Here is a 12,544-nt window from a genome sequence, read left to right as displayed (position 1 = left end):
AATCTGTGGTGCTAAATATAACTATCAGGTGGTAGACAGTATTTCTGATTATATAGCTTTAGCATCAGAAAGATTGGTATTGCCTTTGGTTTAGGAAACCCTTGTATTTCCCACTTTGTAACTCAGTTCCCATTGGAAGAAGCACTCATTCCAACTGCAGAATAAATTATCTCCTTGGACAAGCTGGAAACTCCACAGAATCATTTTTATTCTTCTTAAGTATTTAAAACCAGGAGATACAGGGGCGCCTGGGTGACTGAGTTAAACATTTGTCTTTGGCTCAGGTCATGATCCTGGAGTACCGGCATCAAGCCACATGTCAGGCTCCCTGTTCAGTGGGGAATCTGCTTTTCCCTCTGCCCCTCCTCACCCTGCTCATGCTCTCTAAGGGCTCCACATCTGGCTTCCTGCTCAGCAGGAAACCTGCTTCTCCCTCTTCCACTCCCCTTGATTGTGCTCTCTCTGTCAAATATATAAATAAAATCCTTAAACACACACACACACACACACACACACACACACACACACACACACACACACGTCAGCCCCGGGTGGCTCAGCGGTTTAGTGCCGCCTTCAGTCCAGGGCGTGATCCTGGAGATGGAGTCCCACATCGGGCTCCCTACATGCTTCTCCCTCTGCCTGTGTCTCTGCCTCTCTCTCTCTCTCTCTCTCTTTGTCTCTCATGAATAAATAAAACCTTTATTAAAAAAAATAAACACAGGAGAGAGCTTTAAACTAGAGTAGCTAGCTGAGGATTGGGAGGCTTATCTTCTCTTCCTGACAATCAGGCCTTCCTTAGAATGACTACATTCTATAGTGAGCATCTTTTGCTAGCACTGCTGATTCCCAACACCATCAGTTCATCTTAATGCTCAGGAACTCCTCTACCTACTTTATACACAAACTAAGCAGAATCATTTTAACTTATTTTACCTCTTGTGGGTACAAGAAGGGGAGGTGCTAAAGTCATCCTAATGCTTTGCAAAGGAGATTCACAAGTATTCACACCCTGGAGAGAATGCAGTTCTGATTTGACCCATTATTCCTGAGGCAGGGAAGGCAGAAGGTCAAGGTCAGAAGCAGTTCAGAGATTAGGGGTAACACACACTGGAAAATAGCATTAACCTCCCATAGCGAGATGCTTCCTGATACTGTTTTGTTGGCACAACATGGACATGGTTGCTTTCTTGACATTGGTAATCATATGTTGCTCTGGAAGCTATAGAGATGAAAGGACATTTTCTGTTTCTTATCCTGTTGAGAATTCCCTCACCAGCAGTAGGAGGGCCTACAATTACTAAACTTGAAACACAGAAATTTCACAGTGAACGTTGAGGGCAAAAGGAACTCCCCAAGCTGTTTAAACTGTGAGATGGCATAAAGAGGATGCGCACAGGAAGAACCATATTATTTTGGGGTTCTCCAGGATATTTTAAAAAGTTATAGCTGAGAAAACTGATATTGGTCCTCACTACTCATATCCAAATTATCTGGATGACTTTTTAATACATAGATTTCTGGGCCCCACCACCGGTTTCTGATTCAGGAAATGTGGGCTGGGGACTAAGAATCTGAATTTCTTAGAGGTTCTCTCTCAAGTGATAGTGATACTGTAGGTACTCAGATGACACTGTAAGCAACACAGACCTAGGTCAGTGGTTCACTCAAAGTCACAGAGCTTAGTCAAAGGTAGAGATGGAAACTGAAGCCAGCAAGTTTGAGTCTAGAACCTAAGGAATATTTAAGAGAGGATGGATGGCAGAAGTTCAACAAATATCCTCCTACCCAGAGGCCTGGTTAAGATGATCCAAGAAATCTTTCCTGGTCCCGTGGACAACTCAGTGAAGTTGAAGAACATGTCTGGGGCAATCAGTTTTGAGGGGGTAGGAGGACACTGGAAAGAAACATAGTTGTATGTGGGAAAAAAAAAAACATGACTATGCTTAGAATAGATGGATGTAAATCTTTGCAACCTTCAATTAAGCAGCAGTTTCTTAGGTAACATCTAAAGCACATGCAAACAAAAAAATAGGTAAATTGGACTTCATTAAAAGTGAATACTTTTTTTGAGTCTAAGGACATGATCAAGAAGATAAAAAGACAATGGGAACAATATTTTCAAATCCTCTCTCTGATACTGAGTCTAGTGTCCAGAATATATAAAGAACACTTACAACTCAACAATAAAAAAACAACACAATCTAAAACCAAAGAATTTGAAGACATTTCTCTAAAGTAAATATACAAATGGGCAATAGCCCATGGAAAAATGCCCAACATCATTAGAGAAATGCAAATCAAAATCACAATGAAATACCAGCTTTGTAACCATTAGGATATCCATTTGAAAGATAAAGGAGTGGCACCTGGGTGGTTAAGTAGTTTGGCATGTGCCTTTGGCTCAGGTCATGATCCTGGGGTACTGGGATCAAGTCCTGCATCAGGCTCCCCACAGGGAGCCTGCTTCTCCCTCTGCCTATGTCTCTCCCTCTCTCTCTGTATCTCTCATGAATAAATAAAATCTTGAAAAAAAAAAAAAGAGAAAAAGGAAAATAGTGTTGATGAGTTTGTGGAAAAATTGGAACCCTCAACAGATTGCTGGCATGGATTTCATATACCTATTGGCTATTTTTATGTCTTCTTTGCAGAAATGTTTATTTAAAACTTAACCCATTTTTAAATAGAGGTATTTGATGGGTTTTGTTTCTTTGTTTTGCTATTAAGTTGTAGGATTTCCTTATATTTTTTTTCTTAGAGATGAACTCCTTATCTGATACGGTTTGCAAATATTTTCTTCCAGTGCATAGATTGCTTTTCACTCTGTGGATTATTTCTTTTGCTGTCGTAAACTTTTTTTTATTTTTTTAAAGATTTTATTTATTTATTCATGAGAGACAGAGAGAGAGAGACAGAGACATAGGGAGAGGGAGAAGCAGGCTCCGTGCATGGAGCCTTATGCAGGACTTAATCCCAGGACCCTGGGATCCCCACCTGCGCTGAAAGCAGATATTTAACCACTAAGCCACCCAGGTGCCTTGAAACTTAAATTTGATACAGTCTCACTGGTCTGTTTCTGCTTTTGTTGCCTATGCTTTTGGTATTGTATTCATGCTGTGAATCTTTTCCTCTATGATTTCTAGTTTTAGTTTCGGAACTTAATTTAAGTTTTTAATCCATTTTGGGTTGATATGTATGGTGTAATACATACGTCCAATTTCATTCTTATGTGGATATCCATTTTTCCTAACACAATTTATTGGAGACTGTCCTTTCCCCATTGTGTATTCTTGCCATCTTTGTTGAAGATCAACTGATCTTATATGTGTGGATTTAATTCTGGGCTTCCTGTTATGATCATTTGATGTATAAGGTCTGTCTATATGTCTTTTTACCAGCCCATACTGTTTTAATTAGTAAGGCTTTGAAATATATTTTGAAATCAGGAAGTGTAATATCTCCAGTTTTGTTCTTCTTTCCCAAGATTATTTTGGTTATTTGGAGTGAGTTTTAGAATTGTATTATAAGAAAGTAGTCCAGTGTCATTCTTTTGTGGGGAAGCCTAGTTTTCTCAACACCATTCATTGAAGAGACTGTCCTTTCCCCATTGTATATTCTTGGCTCCTTTGTTATAAATTAATTGACCGTTTACATGTAGATTTCTTTTTTTTTTTTAATTTTTATTTATTTATGATAGTCAGAGAGAGAGAGAGAGAGAGAGAGAGGCAGAGACACAGGCAGAGGGAGAAGCAGGCTCCATGCACCGGGAGCCCGACATGGGATTCGATCCCGGGTCTCCAGGATCACGCCCTGGGCCAAAGGCAGGCGCTAAACCGCTGCGCCACCCAGGGATCCCTACATGTAGATTTCTGGACTCTAATCTGTTCCATTGATCTATATGTCTTTTTGTATGCCAATACTATATACAGGTTTGATTACTATAGGTTTGTAATATAGTTTGGAATTAGGAACTGTGATGCCTCCAGTTTTCTTTTTCTTAAGATTGCTTTGGCTATTTGGGGTCTTTTGATTCCCTACAAATTTTAGGATCATTTGTTCTATTTCTATGAAAAATACCATTAGAATTTTGATAAGGACTGCACTCAATCTGTAGATTGCTTTGGGTAGTATGGAAATTTTAATATTAATTTTTCTAGTCCAAGAACATGGAATATCATTCTGTATATTTGAGTCTTTTTCATTTTCTTTAATCAATGTCTTACAGTTTTCACTATACAGGTCTTTCACTTCCTTGGTTAAATCTATTCCTAGGGTATTTTATTCTTTTTGATATCATTGTAATTGGGATTGTTTTCTTAATTTTTCTGATAGTGTATAGAAATGCAAATGATTTTTATAAATTGATATCGTGTCCTGCAACTTTACTAAATTCATTTATTCTAAAAGTTTTTGTGCCAAAATCTTTAGGGTTTTCTATATATAATCATGTCATCTGCAAATAGTGATAGTTTTATTTCTTCCTTTCCAATTGAATGTCTTTTATTTCTTTTCCCTAATTCCTTTGGCTGGGACTTCTAATATACTGAACAAAAGTGGTGAGTGTGGGCATCCTTGTCTCTCCCCTCAAATTCCTAAAGCCTATAGTGGAAAAACCTGAGTCATAGGGGAAAATGTGGTATCTTTTCAGGTTGGAGCCTAACTTTATAACCGCCTACCCTTTGTGTGCTTTCTTTGCTTATATTTTCTCACATTTCAAAAGGGGGAAAATACTTTTTTCCCTGATGATTACCCGCTAATCTGTATTTGTCCTTAGTTTTCAGTAGTTTGACTATGATGAATCTAGGCATGGTTTTTATATTTTTCCACTTGAGTTTCTTGGGGATTCCTGAATTATAAATTTGTGTTTTAATTTCTTATTAATTTTCATACAGATCTGTAAAATTTCACCTATTATTACTTCAAAACTTTTTTATATTATCCTACAGGTAATTGAGAATATTAATTTTTAAAAACTGTTTATTCTCTTTCCTTCAGTTTAGACAATTTAATTTATTTATATTTTTATTTTAAAAAGATTTTATTTATTTACTCATGAGAGACACAGAAAGAGGCAGAGACACAGGCAGAGGGAGAAGTAGGCTCCCTACAGGGAGAAGCAAGCTCCCCACAGGGAGCCCGCTGTGGGACTCGATCCCAGGACTCCAGGATCATGCCCTGAGCCAAAGGCAGACACCCATCTGCTGAGCCACCCAGATGTCCCAAGGGGCAAAATATCTTAAAAGGCTTCTGGGGGAAATAATGAAAAAAGATGGAGGAAAGAAAAGATTGATAATTTATATATTCTTTAGGATTTTCTATGAACACAACGATAATACTTTTTTTCTTTCAAGTCACTGCACCTTTTTTTCTTACCTTACTGAATTAGTAAGAATCTCAATTACAGTATTAAATAGAAAGCTTGATAGCAAGTATCTTTGTCTCATTCTCAGATACCAAGGGAGACCTTTTACCATTAAGAGCTGTTTTCTCTAGGAATTTAAGACACACCTTTATGGGACTGAGGAAGTTCCATTTTTGTTTTTGCTGAAAGGATAAATTCTATGAAATGTCTTTCCTCCATCTATTTGTGTGATAATATAAGATGATTCTATTTCATTACATTAATGTGCTAAGTTACGCTGATTTTCAAATGTTAAACCTACTCTGCATTCTGACAATATTCCCAACATAGTCATGATATATTATCCTTTTCATATATTGTAGGATTTTTTTTAAGACCTTATTTATTTATTCATGAGAGACACAGAGAGAGGCAGAGACACAGGCAGAGGGAGAAGCAGGCTCCATGCAGGGAGCCCAATGCAGGACTCGATCCCGGGTCTCCAGGATCACACCTTGGGCCGAAGGTGGCACTAAACTGCTGTGCCACCCGGGCTGCCCCTATTGTAGGATTTTTAAAAAAAGATTATTCATTCATTCATTCATTTGAAGAGATAGCACAAGTAGGCAGAGGGAGAAGCAGGCTCCCTGAGCAGAAAGCCTGATACATGGCTTGATTTTAGGACCCTGGGATTATGACCTGAACCAAAGGCAGACGCTTAACCCACCAAGCCACTTAGGCACCTCGGATTTAATTTATTATTTTGTTTTGTACATTCATTTTCATCAGTGAGGATGACCTATAAACTTCTTTTTTCTTGAATGTCTTTATAAAGTTAAAGTATCCATGCTTGTGTCACTTCATAAAATAAATTGGAGTGAGTTCCAACATTTATCAATTCTCTTGAGACTCCGTATGAGTGGGTTTTTTTCCTTAAAGCATTGGTAGAATGAAGTCACATGAGCTGGAACTGTCTATTGGAAAGGCTTGTAGCAATGGATTCAATTTCATTACTACGTAGGACTCTTCACATTGCCTATTAACCCCCAGCAAAGTTGGTTTACTGTATATTACTAGGAATTTGCCTGTTTCATATAAATTTTCAAATGTATTCATATAAACTGTATATGAAAGCCTTTCATTATCCTTTTAATGTCTGCAGGATTGAGAGTGACCCAATTTTCATTCTTATCTTTTCTCTTCTTATTCTCTCTGTTCATTTGACAGAAGTGAAAAGTAAATGTGACTTGTTATATATTTTGACACAAAAATGAATAAATGATGTGAGAATCAAAAGAAAAAAAAATAAAGTTCCTTGCTGCCTAAAGCCCATTGATAAGACCTTGAAACAGGTAGAGTGACCCTCCTCTAGGAGCTCAACTATCTGGATGTTGACATTTTGCTAAGGGCAAAAACACAATCTTAGTTCAACCCTCCAGGATCCTGTAAGTCTTATTTAATATTTAAAAATTCCTTTAAAAACTTCCTTTATCTCTACCCCCCAAGATATATGTTGGCAATCATCCCCCAAGCATATGGCCCACTAATATACATCTGAAGGGTTTCATGACTAAGGTTTTACTAGACAGTAATAAGGTACCTTTTCCTAGCAATAGCTAGCCTCCTCAAGGTTCTGAGAATCTTGCTTCCAAAATTCCTTAGAGACTTATGCTCTCCCTAACCACCCGCCAACTTGAAAGTATATAATCAGTCACTCCTCACAACTCCAGTGCAAGTCTTTCTGCCCATGGGTCCTGTTCCCATGCTTTAATAAAACCACCTTTTTATACTGAAGAGGTCTCAAGAATTCTTTCTTGGCTGTCAGCTCCAAACCCCAACATTTCCTGCATCAATAAATAACCTAGAACTACATGCAACAACATGCAACGGGTGAATCACACAATGCTGAGCAAGAGAATTCAGACATAAGAGTATATACTGTGGGGCGGCCCCGGTGGCTCAGTGGTTTAGTGCCTGCCTTTGGCTCAGGGCGTAATCCTGGAGATCCGGGATCGGGTCCCGCGTCCCATGTCAGGCTCCCTGCATGGAGCCTGCTTCTCCCTCTGCCTGTGTCTCTGCCTCTCTCTCTGTCTCTCATGAATAAATAAATAACTTAAAAAAGAGTATATACTGTGTAATTGCATTGATATAAAAAGATTGCCAAACCAATCTTTGCTGTTAGAAATTTGGATAGTGATCATTCTTGTAGAATGAAAAAGAAAACAGAAGAGAGCATGAAGACATATTTTGGGATGCTGGTAATATCCTTTCTTGACCTGGATATTAGTTAAATAAATGAATGTATTCAGTTTCTGAAAATCCATCCAGGGGTACTTAGACTATATGTGCTTTTAGGTATGTATACTACACATCAAAGAAGCTACTATTAAAAAATCAGAAGGACTTCTGCTTTTTTGCTCCAAAATGGAAAGAGCCTGTAAGTGATCACTACTATTGTCATAGCAAGAAAAGAGCTAAGCAAACTGAAAATTTGTAATTCTTATTTCCCACAGAGAATTGAGGTCCCTGGGCAGACAAATGATCTTGAGAACTGGAGAAAAGGGAAAGAGAAACACAGATAACCTGAAGAAGAAGCTGCTAGAGCCAGGGACTGGTAGGAATTGATGAGTTGTTAGAAACTGTTAGAAAACAGTGTGGACCAGCTTCAGACTTAAAAACTCTTACCGGCCCCCACTTTCTTGAGTTTGACCTCTAAGAACACCATCACTTTCTCAGGATAAAGATCAGAGGAGATTCCCCCAGCAGAGGGAGGGGAAACTAACCTTTTTGAAATATTTAGGTATTCTGTTGCTCACCTGCCCTCAAGGGGAACTAATTTACCAATGTTGTGCCCAATATTGCGAATCCCAGAAACCACCACCAAGGAGCCGACACCGATGCAAGCTCATGAGGGTTTGTTAACAAGCTCGAGCTTGGGTCCAAGTATACCTGTCACAGCGGAACAGGGACTTGGATCCCCGAGGTGGGTCACAGCTGGATTTTTATGGGCTGGTCTAGGGGATTTCCAGTAAGGGTCAGGGAGTTTCTCAAGCTCTTAGTTCTTCATTCTGATATGGAACTTTCCATTAAGGGCATGCTCTGAGGTTTTTCTTGGAACTGACTTGGGCTAGAGGCCGCAGTTGTTATTCATCTAGAGCCCGGGGTGGGGGACATTTTCTGAATTTCTTGGGTCCCACACCAGGGACCAACCAATGTGAAGAAAAGGAAATACCCAGCCCCTCTAGTCCTCCTGTGTCACCTAACTGGTTGAGGGAGGAAAGGATCGGAGAACTTGTGCAGATCACAGCTCAGGGTCACCAGCAAACCGAGAGACTAAGACCTAAAATTCTTCCCCACCTCTACACTTGCTCTACATCAACATGATTCTTGTATAAAAACAGGGTTAGAGCTGAAAGAAAAAAAAAAACAAAAACCCACGACTATCTCAATTGATCAGAAAATTATCTGACAAAATTCAACACCCTTTCGTCATAAAAACATTAAACAAAATCCTTGCAAGTTATTTTTGGATATCGACAGACTGATAGCAAATTTTTACATGGAGAGGCAAAGGAGAACACCCAACACACAATACTGAAGGAGAACTAAGTTGGGGTCTGACAAATGAGCATCCAGTCAAATCTTAATATTTATATAACATTTCTCTTTGGTTATGCTTGGAAAAGCTCTTCGTTTTGTTTTGTTTTCTTGGGGGGATTAAAGTTCATTTTATTTTTATTATTGTTACCAAGTTGATGATTTTCTAAAAAAGACACAAATATATCCAACGTACCTATCTTCAAGCGATAGAAACCACAATTTACATTGGCTTAGGCAAATTGGGATAATAAATACATATTTTGTGAAGGTACATTAACCGAATTTCAGGAAGAATCAGGGTAGAATTTGTCAGAGATGATCATCATAGAAATCTCTATCTCTCACATATTCTCCTTTATTTATATATTTTTCTTTATTTTTAATTGGAGTTCAATTTGCCAACATATAGCATAACACCCAGTGCTCATTCCGCCAAGTGCCCCCCTCAGTGCCCATCACCCAGTCACCCCATCCCCCCCCACTTCCCCTTCCACTACCCCTTGTTCATTTCCCAGAGTTAGGTGTCTCTCATGTTTTGTCACCCTCACTGATATTTCCACTCATTTTCTCTCCTTTCTCTTTATTCCCTTTCACTAATTTTTATATTCCCCAAATGAATGAGACCATATAATGTTTGTCCTTGGAAAAACTCTTCGTAAACCAATATTACGAAACAAAAGGAGATTATCACCAGATCACTTTTACATTATTCAGTTGGCGTTGACTATATCTGAACGTTAAGTATTAAAATTACCTCACTCGTACTCACCACTATTAAATGCAGCTGGTACACATGAAGAGTAGTACCTAGAGGTTCTTTCCCGTGTGTGACCACCAGGCTGCCGCTACTTAGGGGACACCGCACGGAGTCCCCGCACGGCCCTGGGGCCGCTCTACGGAGCCTACCTTGCGGCTCTGCACCCTCAGGCCCGCGGCTGCCGACGGCCGCCAGCTCCGGAGTGCCCTTGCCTGCCTTCTAGCCTGACCGCGCCGTCTTCTGTTTCCCTGCGGGCGTTACCAGCCCTCGGGTGGCGCACTCCTCAGACAATCTCCCCACGGGGCCCGCGCTGGGCGGTCCGGGCGCGACCTAGCGCTTCCGTGAGGCTTCTGGGATTCGGGCTGCTTTCCCCACAAGCCACCGCGGCCACGGACAGGCCGGCTCCAACATTTCCCAGAGGGCAGCGGGCCCAGCGGCTCTTTGGTTTCCTTTCCATTTTTTCGCGCGGTTCTCTCGCTGTGCGCTCGGTGAGTTGAGCTCATCTCGGGATGTAAGCGGCGCGGGGTGTCGACAGGCTGGGCTCTGGACAACCAAGTTAACCTGGGTTGGGGGAGGCAGGCTTTAAAGCGTGGAAGCCCGCGGTAGGGGCGGCCAGTTGTTAACCGTGACCGGAACCGCGGAGGAGGGTGCTGTGGGTCCGCAGGGGCAGATGGCGAGGGGGCGAGCGAGCGAGCGCGTGTGCTCCTGTCTGCGCACGCGCGCCCAGCGGTGCCTCCGTTACAGCAGGTGCGATTGTGAAGTGAGGGTGAGGCACGTGCGTGGCTGTGCACGTGTTGCGCCGTGGATTTGGTTGCGTGCTTTTTACCTGTGCGGCGATTGTTGTGGCTCTGTTGTGTCCTCGTCCCACGGCTCTGGGTTCCCGGCCGCTTCCTTCCGCTTCTCTCCTCACAGCTGCTTGTGGCTGCCATAGAGGAATGGCCATAAGAACGAAGTTGGAGGTCGGGAACGCCTTGGAAATCCTTTACATGGGAGCTCTGAGGGGCAGCCACGTGTCTCGGAACCACGGCGTTCCCAGAGATCAGGAACTTCCTGTAAACTTTACACAGATGACACGCTGTCCCATTTCCATCTGTGTGTGTGAGCAGGGCGGGCATGGACGTAGAGAATGTTGTACAACGAGGTCATTCTGTGCTCCTGGCATCCTGTGACTCCCTACTGCCTCCTGCCATTCTCCCAAAAGAAGGACCCCGATGAGGAGGAAAGAATTGGAGGAAAGAATTGTTGTGTCCAAAAAAAAAAAAAAAAAAAAAAATCACTGTTTGGGCTAGTCCCCCCACCCCCATAAAATTATTGGTTTTAGGACATTCTTTCCTTTTTCTGAAATGTCCCAATCATGATCTGCTTTCTTCCCAGTGGATATTGGGTGATATTGAAGTAAAACCTCATTAACATTCTCATGTTCATTCTGTGATCATTCACATCCTCCTGTGTATTGTTATTGTAAACAGAACCCCCCAGTATTCAGATTTTTTTTTGGGGGGGGTTAGAATCAAGGACAATTTTCCTGCTTCTGATGATGTGAAACATTTTGTTCAGGATTATGGAAATGTTTAATGATGAACCCATATGGTTGAATATGATGTAGCTGTTGATATCATATTTATATAGGGGTGCCTGGGTAGCTCAATGGGTTAAGCCTCCCACTCTTGGTTTTGGCTCAGGTCATGATCTAGGAGTGGTAAGATGGAGCCCCTAGTCCAGCTCAACACTCTGGAGTATGTGGGCTTGAGATTCCCTTCTTTTCCCTCTCCGTTTATCTCTCCCCCACTCATGCGCATGCTCTTTCTCTAAAATAAATGAATCTTTGAAAAAAGATTATGTTTATACAGAATTAGACTTAAGGAAAATATATACTCTATAATGTTTTTAAAAATATTTTATTTATTTATTTATTCATGAGAGACACAAGGAGAGAGAGGCAGACGCACAGGCAGAGGGAGAAGCAGCCTCCATCCAGGAAGCCCCACGTGGGACTCTATCCCGGGTCTCCAAGGATCATGCCCTGGGCTGAAGGTGGCGCTAAACCGCTGAGCCACCCCCCCACCCCCCCACCCCTGGCTGCCCTACACTCTATAATGTTAAGCAATATTCATATTTATCAACCGTATTCCCTGGGAAAATTTAAATTATATATGAATTATATATGAATCCCACTCAAAAAGGTATTAGTGTGAGAAGTTTTGCAAGGAGTGCATCATAAAGTAATACTTAATATTTAATATTTTAATTGTTCACTAAGGTAGGGTGGTGATGTAGCCACATTCATCAAGCATCTATTGTGTATCAAACACTCTCTACCTTTATTACATTCTCTGATGCAATTTACAAGTGCCATTTAACTGTATTGTGTTTGTTTTCAGTAGAATCTTGGTAATGAAAGTGTTTGTGTTGGGGAGATACAACCAAAGGATATGCAAGGACTGTAGGTATAATTTGTTTCCTTTGTAATACTTTCCCATGACATGCATAGGGTTCAGATGTTATAAATACAAGAATGAAAAAACTGTTGTTTTTTCTCTATGATTTTTAAAAATATTTTATTTATTGAGGGACACTTGGGTGGCTCAGTGTTTGAGTGTCTGCCTTTGGCTCAGGTAGTGATCTGGGATCCTGGGATTGAGTCCTGCATCAAGCTCACTGCAGGGAGCCCGCTTCTCCCTCTGCCTTTGTCTCTGCCTCTCTTTCTATGTCTCTCATGAATAAATAAATAAAAGGTTTTATTTCTTGAAAGAGACAGAGGGAGAGAGCAGGAGAGGAGCAGAGGGAGAGGAGAGAAAGAATCACAAGCAGGCTCCCCACTGCAGGCAGAGCCCTACACAGGGCTC

At 41.1% G+C, this 12,544-nt stretch overlaps 2 protein-coding genes across 5 annotated transcripts in view; one reads left to right on the top strand and one right to left on the bottom strand.

Annotated features, from left to right (window-relative positions):
• The window catches only part of ZNF383 (zinc finger protein 383), an 83,283-nt gene extending 72,892 nt beyond the window's left edge, over positions 1-10,391 (bottom strand). For 2 of the 4 annotated variants that reach the window (XM_072833842.1, XM_072833921.1), the window contains exon 1: positions 9,711-10,391. The gene's annotated coding sequence lies outside the window, so the exon portion shown is untranslated. The remainder of the gene's footprint in view (positions 1-9,710) is intronic. The other 2 variants (XM_072833673.1, XM_072833764.1) reach the window with 1 other exon arrangement.
• Positions 9,869-12,544, top strand: part of ZNF573 (zinc finger protein 573) — a 47,601-nt gene continuing 44,925 nt past the window's right edge. Inside the window, 1 exon segment of the mRNA XM_072833941.1 lies at positions 9,869-10,186. The gene's annotated coding sequence lies outside the window, so the exon portion shown is untranslated.

The sequence above is a fragment of the Canis lupus genome, chromosome 1, assembly GCF_048164855.1.
Source record: "Canis lupus baileyi chromosome 1, mCanLup2.hap1, whole genome shotgun sequence".
In the NCBI taxonomy this organism is placed as follows: domain Eukaryota; kingdom Metazoa; phylum Chordata; class Mammalia; order Carnivora; family Canidae; genus Canis; species Canis lupus.
Note: the sequence above shows the minus strand (reverse complement) of the source record. Positions and strands in the feature narration are given on the sequence as shown.